The sequence below is a fragment of the Sorghum bicolor genome, chromosome 3 (genome assembly GCF_000003195.3).
Source record: "Sorghum bicolor cultivar BTx623 chromosome 3, Sorghum_bicolor_NCBIv3, whole genome shotgun sequence".
Taxonomy (NCBI): Eukaryota; Viridiplantae; Streptophyta; class Magnoliopsida; order Poales; family Poaceae; genus Sorghum; species Sorghum bicolor.
The window spans coordinates 288,504-301,020 of NC_012872.2; positions in this window are offsets into that span (position 1 = coordinate 288,504).

The window sequence follows — 12,517 nt, forward strand, 5'->3', positions numbered from 1 at the left end:
AATCCTGGGAAAGGATTGAAAGGGCTTGCTCAGTTTTGAAGCTTAGCTTTGGGACAAGCAGCTCATAAGGGGTGCTGATAGGTAATGAACCTGGCTTGTGTCTTTTGAGTGGAGCAAGGTTGGTTTCATCAACGGTGGTATTATTTTGGTGGTGACTGGGGTTATCGAGGATTGATTCGATTTGGGTGGAAGCATCTTTGGTGTTTTTGACCTCGGCATGGGACATCTTATCTTTTTGAGGGAAAGTATCATCTGGTGGAGATTTGAATATTTCCGAAGATTTTGTCTCAGAATCACATACCTTGTGATTTAATAATTTTGAGTTGGGATCATTTTGATCATATAATTTTGGAAATCTTTCTCCTGGCATGAGGAGAGAATCTGATAAGTTTGAGGACCCCTCTTCAAGGTGGTCATCATCTGATAATTTTGAAGACCTTTTCTGATGATCAGAAAGGTTATCTTGTATGCAAGGGATTTTTCCCATGCTTCTGAAATAGTATGCTAGCCCATTTAGAGCATGAGCTTTATCTTTTTTAGTTTTAACTTGCCAGAGTAGGTTTAACAACCCTTGCTGCAAGTCATTGATCTCAAAATTATGATTGAAACGGTCACGATCTCCATCTGGAAGTATCGGCAGCCTCCAAGTACTCATCCGCATGAGATGTTTGTACTTCAAGAGAGGAGCCATCTCTAGCTTTTGCTGCATCAAGAGAATCCTTTTTGTTAGGGATGAATCATGTAATATCTTACCCTTTTGAAATCTTACTCCCGTAGAGTCATCTGATGATATACTACTGATAGATTCTTCTGAAATCTGATTGAGTCTTATTTTTTCTGGTTTTGATAGAAAGGATATTTCTATCTTGGTTCTATCTAAATGAAATTGTATGCCCTCATTAGTAACCATAAAGGGGCGAATCGAAGATAGAAAAGGTGTCCCAAGGATAACATCTTGTTTTAGATTTTCAACTAGCACAAATGATGCTTTAATACGAATGTTTTCAATACAAATGTTGACCTGTGGAATTTTGTAATTTACCTTCAGAAGATGACCTTCAGCGGAGTGAATCTTATGTGTGGATTTTATAAAGTACCTGGATGGGATGATATCTTGTCGAATGCAATTTACATCAGCACCAGAATCTAGCAGGGTGTTATATGTGAATTTATGCCCATCATAGAATTCATATGATAATTCAGTGTACCATTTTTGCTTAAAATATCTTTCTATAGAGCCTATTAATTCATCATCAGGTGGCTCTCTTTCGATAAGTTCTTCTCCATGATCATTGTTCTTATGGAGCTCCAAGATCTGAATTCTTCTTTTGAGATCTATTAATTCTTCTTTGATGAAATTATATTCTTTTGAGAGATCATCAAGACTTAGTTGCTTATTTTTCCTTTTTAGATCTTCAACCCTTTGGAAGACCTCATCTGCAGAACAATATTTCTTTTTCTGAATTTCATTAACCAATTTATCTTTGTTATTCTTTACCCTTGATAAGAATTTTTCAAGGATAATCTCCTTTTCTTCTGGGTCCTGCACAGTGTCAAAGGTGTCTAAAACAAACTGTTCTAGGTCAGTGAGAACTAGAGCGTTTTCATCTGACTCATTTTCAGAGGTATCCTGTTCATAACATGAACATTCATTATTTTCACAACAATTTATCTCAGTGTTATTTTCTGAGCTGTCATCACTTTGTATATGATTTAAGATTTCTCCCAATCTTCCTTTGATATCCTCAGAATCTGATTCAAGCAAGGCTTGAATTTCTTGTTTTACTTTTGATTTGAAACAGTTTGAAGATTTATGACCCTTTTGGCCACAGTTGAAGCAAACTAAATCATTTGCCTTGTGTCCCTTTTTAAAATTTTTGAAGACATTTCCTGTGTCATATTTCTTCTTATGCCTTCTTCTCATAGGGTGTTTTGCTTTCTTATTGTCATCATAATTTCTTTTATGATCTCTATGTGACCTTCTTCTTTGGGATTCAAAAGGATCTTGGAAACCGAATTGGTAGCAAAATTCTCCCAATTCTTTTTTCCCAATAGCCCTTTGCTTCTTGAGCTGTTCTTTAATTTTTAAATCATTGCAAAGTTCAGCTCCTACCAACTGTATTTTTTGAGTTATATTTCCTATATCTAGGTTTTGATAATTTATGCTACCTTCTCCTTCTTTTCTCAAAGAGTTTCTAACCTTTTCAGCAAATAGAGGAGGTAAGCCAGATATATTTTTCTTTCCAAAAATCTTGATTAGGATCTGGAAGAGTATATAATTTTGATAAAAAGGAGTCTTTGTACCACCTAAAATCTGTCATGGTTTTGCATCTCAAACTAATCAATTGCTCCCTATTCTTTTCATAAATATCCTGGTAATTACCAGCAAAGTGGTAGACTATGTTGTAGAGCAGGGTTGAGATGGCATCAGAAACAGATCCTAGAGATTGTCCTTGATCATTGGTTAGGACGATTGGCCTACCATTTTCATCTATTTTAACGGCCTCAATAATCAATTTTCTTTGGGTTTCACTAAGGTAGTGATCCCACCAACCCCTTAATTGTCCAGAAAATCCAATGACAATCATATGGGCTGCTTCCTTCTCTTTATTTCCATTTGCTATGCAAGCATTTGCATACATAACCATTTGATGGCACATGGTAAAAATTTGGTATTCAACAAACCCATCAAGGTTCCACTCAACTATTTCCTTGCCATTGAAGCAAGTCATGTTGGCTATGTGCGGCAATTCTTCAAACTGAAGATCCGCATAGGTTGGCCTTGGATAATAATTTCTTGTCATAGCCGTTTGGGTTGTTGTTTTAAACGTTTTAATTTTGTTGATCACATCTTTACTTTCACCATCAGTGATCTGGTTAATATTTTTGTTGACCTTTAGATTTCCAAGTTTGTTGGATAATTCATTGATCAATTCCTCAGAAACAGAGGATCCCATAGCCTTTTGTTTTCCAAGCTTGAAGTTGGAAGAGGCCATTTGTGGAACAAAAGGTGGAATGACTATTTGTGTCTGGGGAACCTCAGAATGAGAGCTGGAAGGAAGATTTACCTTAACTTCACTTTTGTTAGGCTTTGTTCCATCCGTAAGAATGGCTTCTATCCGCTCTGTCTGCTGGCCAAGAGCATGCAAAGATATATTTGAATAATTTTGTTGTTCTACCAAGTGACCTATGTGTTCAACTTTTATAGGTTCAGCATAGGTAGCTCTGGATATGTTTTTGAGTGGACAGGCCTTAATGCTTTCACCTTTTGCTTCTAATTGGATGGGTTCAAAAGGTGGATGCACAGCTTCTACCTGTTTACCACTGGTGGTCTTCCAATCTTTAGAAACCTTTTTTATCATGGTTATCTTCTCATTATCAGACTCAGGTTCTATCTTATCCTTTTGCTTCGAACCTGGTTTAAAGAATTCTTCAAAATGTCTGATCTGACTATTTTCATACCAATCAAAGAAGAATATGTTCTTCTTTTGCTCAATCATCTCTTTGTGCCAAACTTCTCTAATTTTCAACCTAAAAGGTTGATCCACATTCTTGAAATATCTTTCCTTTTTGGCTTTATTTTTGGGAAGCGCTATTTCTCTGCGGAGAAGCTCTTTATCTATTTGGAACTCCTTTTCCTTTACTATGTAGCAATATGTTTGTAGTTCAGGATCATCAGTCTCAATGACATTGATTTCAAAATCAGAGATTGATGGTTCATAGGAGTTATCTTCATAGGTAGCATAGACAATATTCTGTGGTTTCATTTGGGGTCTATTGTCAATGCTAACAGAGGGCCTAGATTGGACAAAGGCTTTTCTTTTGGAAGAGAAAGCAACTTCAACATCCCCATCAGGAGTTTCAAAGATAGATTGGATTTCCGTTTGCTCAAGGGTTTGTGGCTCAACAGCTTGAGTCAAGGTCCATTTTTCGGGCAGCCTTATTTCTTCCCATTTTAAGGCTTTTGGAGTGATGATATTGTTTCTGGGATTAGCCTGTAGCAAGGTACTAAGGCCTTTGGGTGTATATTGTTTTGCACATGGAGCTAAGGAGGTCATTGCTTTGTAATAGATTCTGTAGGTTACAGAAATGTTCTCACTCCCTGGTTCAAGGTCAAAGCCTGATGTTTGCAAATTTAGGGTGAGAGCTTTGTTGATATTTGGATCAGAAAGAGATACTGAGAAATCTGGAAAGGTGTTGAAGAAAACTGGACCATTACTGAGGCTAGCTTCAACCATCCCAAGTAAAGAATCCTGAAATCTTTTGTTTCTACAGTCTCTTAGACAGGCCAAGATGGATACATTTAAACCTTTTCTGGTCAAGGATCTGATGGCTACTTGGACCAAACCAAAGTGCAGATAATGATATTGGGGTTTAGCTCTAATGTCATTTATTTCTCTTTCAGAAAGGAGGTGCAAGGTCTCATGCATGGTATTGATACGACATGTTTTTCAATGGTTTTAATAAAGTAGTCTGAACGAAGAGAGAAGGTTCCTACATGATAAATTTCTCTAATATTTATTTTTGGGATTTTCCAATTTGCAATGCTTTTTTCTATATCTTCAAAACAAATAGATGATGCATTTTTCACAGACATAGTCTTAACCGACCTATCACTGCTACACGAGGCTTCAGACCTGTCAGAAGCACTAAGCGTCCTTACTAACCAAGACATTTTGTACGAAGACAAAGGAGTTTAGATGGGGTAGTTTCCAGTCCAACGGCAGGGATAAACCTCACAATTAAGATCACCTTGTAGGGTATATGGTTTCCAGTCCAACGGCAGGGATAAACCTCACAATTAAGATCGACTTGTTTCTCTGTTCGAGCTGCTAGTCCAACGTTTCACCGCCTAAGCTGCTAGTCTAACGTTTCACCGCCTAAGCTGCTAGTCCAACGTTTCAACGCCAACAAACGCCTATCCTTCGGCTAAACAAGGCTAACGGGTCGAGGCAAGCTTAGACTAACGGGTCGAGGCAAGCTTAGACTAACGGGTCGAGGCGAACTCTTACAAGAGGAAACAGGATCTCCGCGACTTCGACGTACCAACACACTACGGGATCTCCGCGACTTCGGCCTACTACCGCATCCTCTCCCCCCCGTTCGGAGAAGATGGCTTGGGGAGCTCGGACGAACCTAGTGGCTCCGATACCAGCTTGAAAGGATCGAGTCCAGGTCTAGGCACACACGCGCACACACATTTCCAGCCGAGAGATCACTGCTCGTTGTTATATGCATGCTAGATCGACGACGGATCGGATCGGATCGGAGTACAGTAGATCGACGACAGCGCTACGGCACACCGTGACTAGCTGACGTACGTACACAGCTAGCACGTACAATTAGTCGCTCCCTTTATTTAATTTATAAATATTATTTCTCTTCATCCTTTGACTCGAGCGAGACGGTGGGCGGGCGTGAATTATTAGTCTTTCTTTCTTTTCTGTGTGACATGCATGTGAATTATTAGTACTTCCATATTATGAATGCGACATGACTGGCTAGCTAGTACTACTGCTGACGATCTAGCTAGGACAGCAGAGTCAACACAACGTATGTATGCATATGCATATGCATGCACCAACACTCGCTCGTCACATAGCTAGCGCTATCTGTTTCAGTTCCTGCGTCCACAAGATAACCATGCATGTGACTCGTGTCAGTAGTACATCTTATCATCATAGAGTCCTTGGTTCGAGAAAATCACTCACTACATCCAAGATGAGATGGTACGGTCCATCGATCATTAATTTTATTTCTCAAATTTAGTAATTTGATTTGATGGGATGACTACATTGCTCATACTAATACTAGTTATTAGCTTGTGAGTAATCAAGTGATGCTGCATCAATCTATTCCATTTAAACCAAACAAAAAAAAAAGTGAGGAATAATATATGATGATGGACTAAAGTCCATGTTATTTTCCTATGTGCCAAAGGGTCAATGATAGCCTACAACGACCATCGTCGTTGCAAAAAAACACCCTCCAATCATCTATAACAAACATGCATCAAACCCTCCCATGATGACACATCAGACATAGTATTGAAAGAGCGTCGACACCATCAATCTTCGCACCACAAAAGTTGAACTAGAGCCCTGGAACATATATAACTTCTTGAGTCCCAACCATCACAAGATTGGAATCTACCGAACCGGCGATACAATAAGCAAATGGTGAGAGCACGACCACCATCACACCTGACACCGTACACATCAACACTAAAAAAACAACAACATGAAGAAACGCCACAACATTTGCATCAAAATTATCTATAACAAATAAGCTCCGGTAAGGAATCAACAAATAAAGACAATGTCACGCTCACGCAGTAGCCCATAATACACGTTGTCCATAATTCAATAATATAAACTGTAACTACTATGTATGAAATAGAATGAGCAAGAAGGATAGATCTTGCTCCTCTCACGATTGATAAACCCGATGTATAGGGAGGGGACGATCAAGGGGGACCATGGCAACACGGCAACGGCGCTAAAGAAGCCCTAGCCGGAAAGGCCAATGACACTCAAGTGTATGCATCTTATATTATATAGTTGAGAGTACAATTGTATCCCTATCTAAGTGTATATTGTAGACAGTAATTAAGAAAGATATGCTAGAGTAAATCTGGAGCCTCTAATCACATTATTTTTTCACCTCCAATTCATTTCCTCAATTGTCTAGCTAGTTTTGATGTCTAAGATGAACATTGAAAACGCTGCAGGATCTAATAATGCCACCGAATGCATCTGACACGCGTTGAAAGAGTAGCGTGTCAAGCGTAGCGTTCGGAGCGTCCTCAATGGTAACACTACGTTGTAATAAACGACTTCTCTCCAGTTAAAGAAAAAAAACACGTCAAACGGACGTGTTTTCAAAAAAAAAAACACGTTGAAAGAGCATCGGTAGCCTGCTGATGAAGGAATAAAAAAACATGCATCTTTACGAGATGATTAGCATATGGACCCGGTCCTTGAATTTAGTAACAGTATTAAGATCATGTCCGGTAGCGAGGAGGGGAAACAGTAGAGAAAAGACGCGCGGGGCAACGGCGACCACGCAAACAACGGCAACACGTCGCTGGCTCGCTCGCGTGGCCTGCATATATACTCTCTTTCATAACATCAATCTTTATATTTCTCTTTATATTTTTAGTCAAACTTGAAAATGTTTTAACTCTTCAAGATTTCTGGAATGACTTATAATTTGGAACGGATGGAGTATATATACATACGACTGCATCTCTTTGCATTATTTATATATTTGGTGCACGGGAAGAGGACAATTCGATTATATATATATATATATATATATATATATATATATATATATATATATATATAAGTGCTATTCTACACCATAGGTGTAGAATACTATTCTACACCAAACTATTGTACTGAGCAAAATTCAGTATCGCTCAGTATTTGTGTTTTAGTATTTTGTGGTCCTGAGTGTTGGACAAGTTAATATTGAACACTCTCCAGTACTGCTCAGTGTGTGTGTATGTACAAATAAAAGAATATTAGTTTGTTGGGTATAGGCCAACAAAAACCAACAAAGCAAAGCTAATCAGGGGACGGATCGATCAGCAGACGGATCGGAGGGGACTGCCACCTAACTGATCGTCCATGCAAGCCTGCCTTTTTATATATATAATAATGTTAGTAAGAGATAGAGAGCTAGATAGTATCATCATCGCCATCATCAGCGGGGAGAAATTAAGCGCTGAGAGAGATTAATTCTTCAGAGAATGGATCGAGGTAGCAGCAGTAGTAGTACAGACGACCGGACCGGAGGAGACACGGTACGGTGTACCACCATGTACACTAGAGGACATGACAGCATGCATGGTGGTGTGGACAGTCGATCCTTTCGGTCTCCAGTGATTCAGCTGATGATGGTGTCGTAACGTCGACGTCGCGCTCTCTCTCTCTCTCTCTCTCTGCCGGCCGGCCCACCCTGTACGTAGTACCCCGGCCTCCTGAGATTATATTTATATTCTCCCGTTTTAAAAAAGAAATGGTTTCAAATATGATATGGTGGCTGCTACGTAGCTGTATACCTCAATGTTGAGTCATGCCACACCGAGACCGATCGACCAAGAGATATATATATATATATATATATATATATATACACTTGTGGCTTGGCATTAAAGTTTAAAGGGACCAATACATTGATGTGTATGTACCACGTTAGCGCGCGCCCGGTGTGACGTGATAGCTAGGACAATGGATCATATTGGACGACCCACACCTTGGCGCGATGATATATAAACATGCATGCATTGGCCACGCGCCCATCTTTGTCCCTAGGTCTATATCTATTTGCATGCATTTTTCGTACTCTCTCATCTTTAAAAAATCATATTAGATATGTACTCATATTTGTTTGTCGGTTTGAGTATGTTCATATACTTCGTCTACATACGCTTTATCGGACCATATACGTTATAAATCTAAAGATATACACATGAGAGTAACTACTGCTAAGAGTTATATATATATATACCTCCAAACTAATAAAGTTGCAAATTAAGTAATTCGCATTGATATATGTGCATCATATATATCCCCTCCGGTCGGATCCATGCATGTCTGCTGTACATGTGGCTGCTGTTATCCTGTTACACACAAGCTAGCAGCGGGGAACACTACTAGAGTACTAGTGTGTGTTTTGCATTGCATTTCATTGCCCATCGCAGTAACTTGAACCCAAATAAATTAACCGGCCGGCTCTCCTCACAAAGTACTGTGCATCACATTGCATTATGCATGCATTGAACCCAGCCGGTCGTGTACGTCGTTGTACATACGTAAGTGCTACAGGAAGAGAGGTTCATCCTCAGCCTCGTGTCCTAGCAGGGTCCCGATCGACTAAGTGTGCTCAACTGCTGCGTCTGCGTGTGCGTGTGCTCCATCACCACGTGCTATGTTTCTTACAGCAATGCAAGCTAGATACCACTGTACATTTTTTGTGCTCTCATCACTAGCTCTTTACTTTGAAGCTATCTCCAACTTCTAAGACCCGCGCCAAGCAAAACTGTATATAACGGTCCCGTTTAGATCCTTGGAATTTGAATTTATTCTAATAATTATAATTTTTAGACATACAGATTAATTAAGATCAATAATATAGTTATATATGTAATATGTTTGTATATTTATTATTAGGCATACAAAGGACATACTTATCTGTTGTATTTTTATTGTAGGGAAGTGAGTTAAAGAATATGCTATAAGTTAGATAATAGAATTATAGTATAGTTATCTATAGAATCCATTTCTATGTCACGCCTTATGAATTTTAAGATAGACTTATTTTTTAGCTTCGAAAAGGTATAGAATATTAAATTCCAAACCAAATAGCCTAATCAATGTAGATTTCAATTCCTCCAAAATGAAAGGATCCAAATGACCCCTTGTAGTCAACTAAGTGTATAGTGCAGCACGCTAATAAAAAAATCATCTGTCGTCCTTGAGGGGGCAACACGTGCAAACAACACCCCTACCACCGACCCTCTCACACCCCCTCTCCCCTACCTCGCCACCACCGGAGCAGATCGTTGAACATCCGTGCGGCACCCAAGAAGGCAGTGGCGGAGCCTTCTCCTTTGGGTCAAAGGAGGTACGGTTGGATCTAGTTTGGACAGACACACACGTAGCTCAGGCGATGAAAGTATGGTGCAAGTCATTGATCATAGCATCCATCGAGCTTGGCCATGTGGCGGCAAGGGCGAGGGAGGAGTAGCTGGATTTGGCATATGGATGACCACGCAAGGAAGCATGGTGGTATGTAGGCCCTAGATCGGCGTGACATGGATGGTGGGCCTAAGATGGTGTGGATGGCGCCATGACATAGTGGCATAGAGGCAACATGATGGCTTGATGGTGTCCTAGCTACTATAGTCTTGAGTTGAGGAGGATGGCTTCTTATGGACATGAGGTGTGGGGCCCATAGTGGTGAAAAGGAGACTAGGATGAGGGCATAGGCATAGTGATTGAAGCTAGGCTTATGTGTGTGGCAGTTGTTGGGTGGTGGTTTGGAAGGTCATAGGCCATGGGTGTTCATGAATTCAGGTGAAGGGATCAATGTGAGAGAGGTGGGCTAGCAGAAGTGTGTTGCCAAGGTGGTATGTGTGGTATGGCGGTAGGTGGTCCAGCGTTGCGGTTGGCTCTTTTAGCGTAAGGAGGCATTCTAATGGAACTTGAGGCCCTGCTTGTCATCTCTATCCTCATTGAGGTGATAGGGTTGTTTCTTACTACATTGTACGTGTCTAGATCTTGGAGAACATGGGTAGGTGACGATCAGAGGCAATTATTGCTCACATCTTGGCTTAATTAGCAGCTTGTAGTGTGCCATGGCAGACATGGCAGGGGCTTGTCCAGTGTGAAAAACATCATGTGGTAGTGCAAGCAGAGTCGATGACATGACAACTACATTGTTTTCATCAACATGGATATTGGAAGTGACCACCCTAGCTCAAGAAGACATTCTTGGGTGCAACTTTGTTGAAGTATACAAGAATTCAGATTTATACTGGTATGTTCAGTGACACCAACTATAAGTTTTCTTTCTTTTACCTATGCTCCATTTACATTGCCGATTAGGTTGCACCATTGTAGCAAGAACAAAAGTTTGGTCAATGAATTAAGGATACCTCTACTTGGATCCAAAGACTTCTACTTCCCAACAAAATACTCGTAGTCCTTCATCATACAATGCATTGCTTGCATATGGAAGCACTAAGTCATCCATCATACACTATAACTAGAATAATATCCAACATAGTTATTGCCTTCATATTTGGAACAATCTTCTTAAGGTTAGGCAAGAAATTAAAGTGTAAGTAACACATTGCCAATCAAGGCTTGACATGTTGTAGCTGTGACAAAGAAACCTACTTGTGCTTCACCTATCCTTTTTTGTGGCAAGAGACATGATCACTAGTTCAACGCTTTGGGATCCATGTATGCCATGATTCTTTTAATTGGAGTTCAAGAATAACCTAGCATACAACCAATATTAGATGTTGAGAGAACAATATTCTATCTTGAAAAGGTTGCTAGAATGTACTCGACTGTACCCTATGCTTTTGTACAAGTAAATGGTCGTAGCAAAATATTTGAATAATATTTATACCATACTTCTCTCAACTAATTGTGGGGTTCCAACAATCTAACCAAATGAAAAAGCGAAGTAGATAAAGGGTTTCCTTGCCTAAGACTCGTACCAGGTTTAAAGTACACATTGCTTTCATCATTTTTGCTCACACATATCGATCCCCTGTAACTACTTTCATAATCTAATTTAACTACTTTGAACCAAAACCACTAGATTGAAGCATATCTTCAACAAAAGTTCAACCAACTCTTATCATAAGCTTTCTCATAATCTAACTTCAGGATAATACTAATTTCCTTTTTCTATGAATATCATGAACAATTTCATGTCCTCCACTACAATCTCAAGAATAAATATGACTTTTATGAAGGTTGTCTAATTCGGAGAGATTAACCTTTCAGCTACTTCTATAAGTCTGTTATTTAAGGCCTTGGCAAAGATCTTAAAGTTGTAGTGATATAACTAATGGGTCTAAACTTCTTTGAGGTGTTTAGCCTTAGGCTCCTTTGGAATCAACATAATCATAGCATAATTAAGTCTATTCAAGTTCAACTTACCGGATTTGAATTCTCTTACAAAATTCATTAAGTCTCCCTTAATCACCTCCTAAAAGGTTTGATAGAACATAAAAGAGAAACCACCTAGTCCTGGGGCTCCCTGAGCATAGGAGTAAAAACACAACTAATTTAATTTCCTCTTCAGCAAAAGGAGCTTCCAAAAGCTCATTCTCACTATCAGTTGCTTTATCCCTTTCTTCCTAAAAGTTATCATTTAATTTCAGCACAAAGTTCTCTAGACCATACATGTTTTTTATAAAAACCAACATCATCAATTTGCTATCCTCCAGCAAACCTTCGTTACTTCCCAAACAATTATTTCTTTTCTTCCTACTTCTTTAATTTGATATGTCCTAAAAATAGATTATATTCCTATCCCATTCCTTAATATTTCTCTCTCGATCTGGACCACTACCTAGCTTTTATTTCTTCCATATTTCAAATACTTTCTAGCTTTACTACAATAGTGTTCATTCTAGCTATTTCTCATGGCAATAGGTGAGCAGACTCATTTCATATTCCTTAAGGAGCATTTTGTCGATAACTGAAACTCGACCATCACTTTTATCGGGTCAAAGTTTTTTGTCATAATGGTATATTTGGGTAATTTATATTTAGATTAAAGGTGCTATATAACATTCTTTTATATGGTAGAGGTGGGTAGTTTATATATGAATTAGAAGATACCCTCAGCACCAGATGCTACTCAAGGAGCCCTGCAAACCATATATCCACATCGGACGCTCCTTAGTGTCCGAAGCTCACAGCTAGAGACGCTCGCTCGCTCTCTCACTGTCATTAGTACTCACTTGACGCAGGCACAGTGTTAG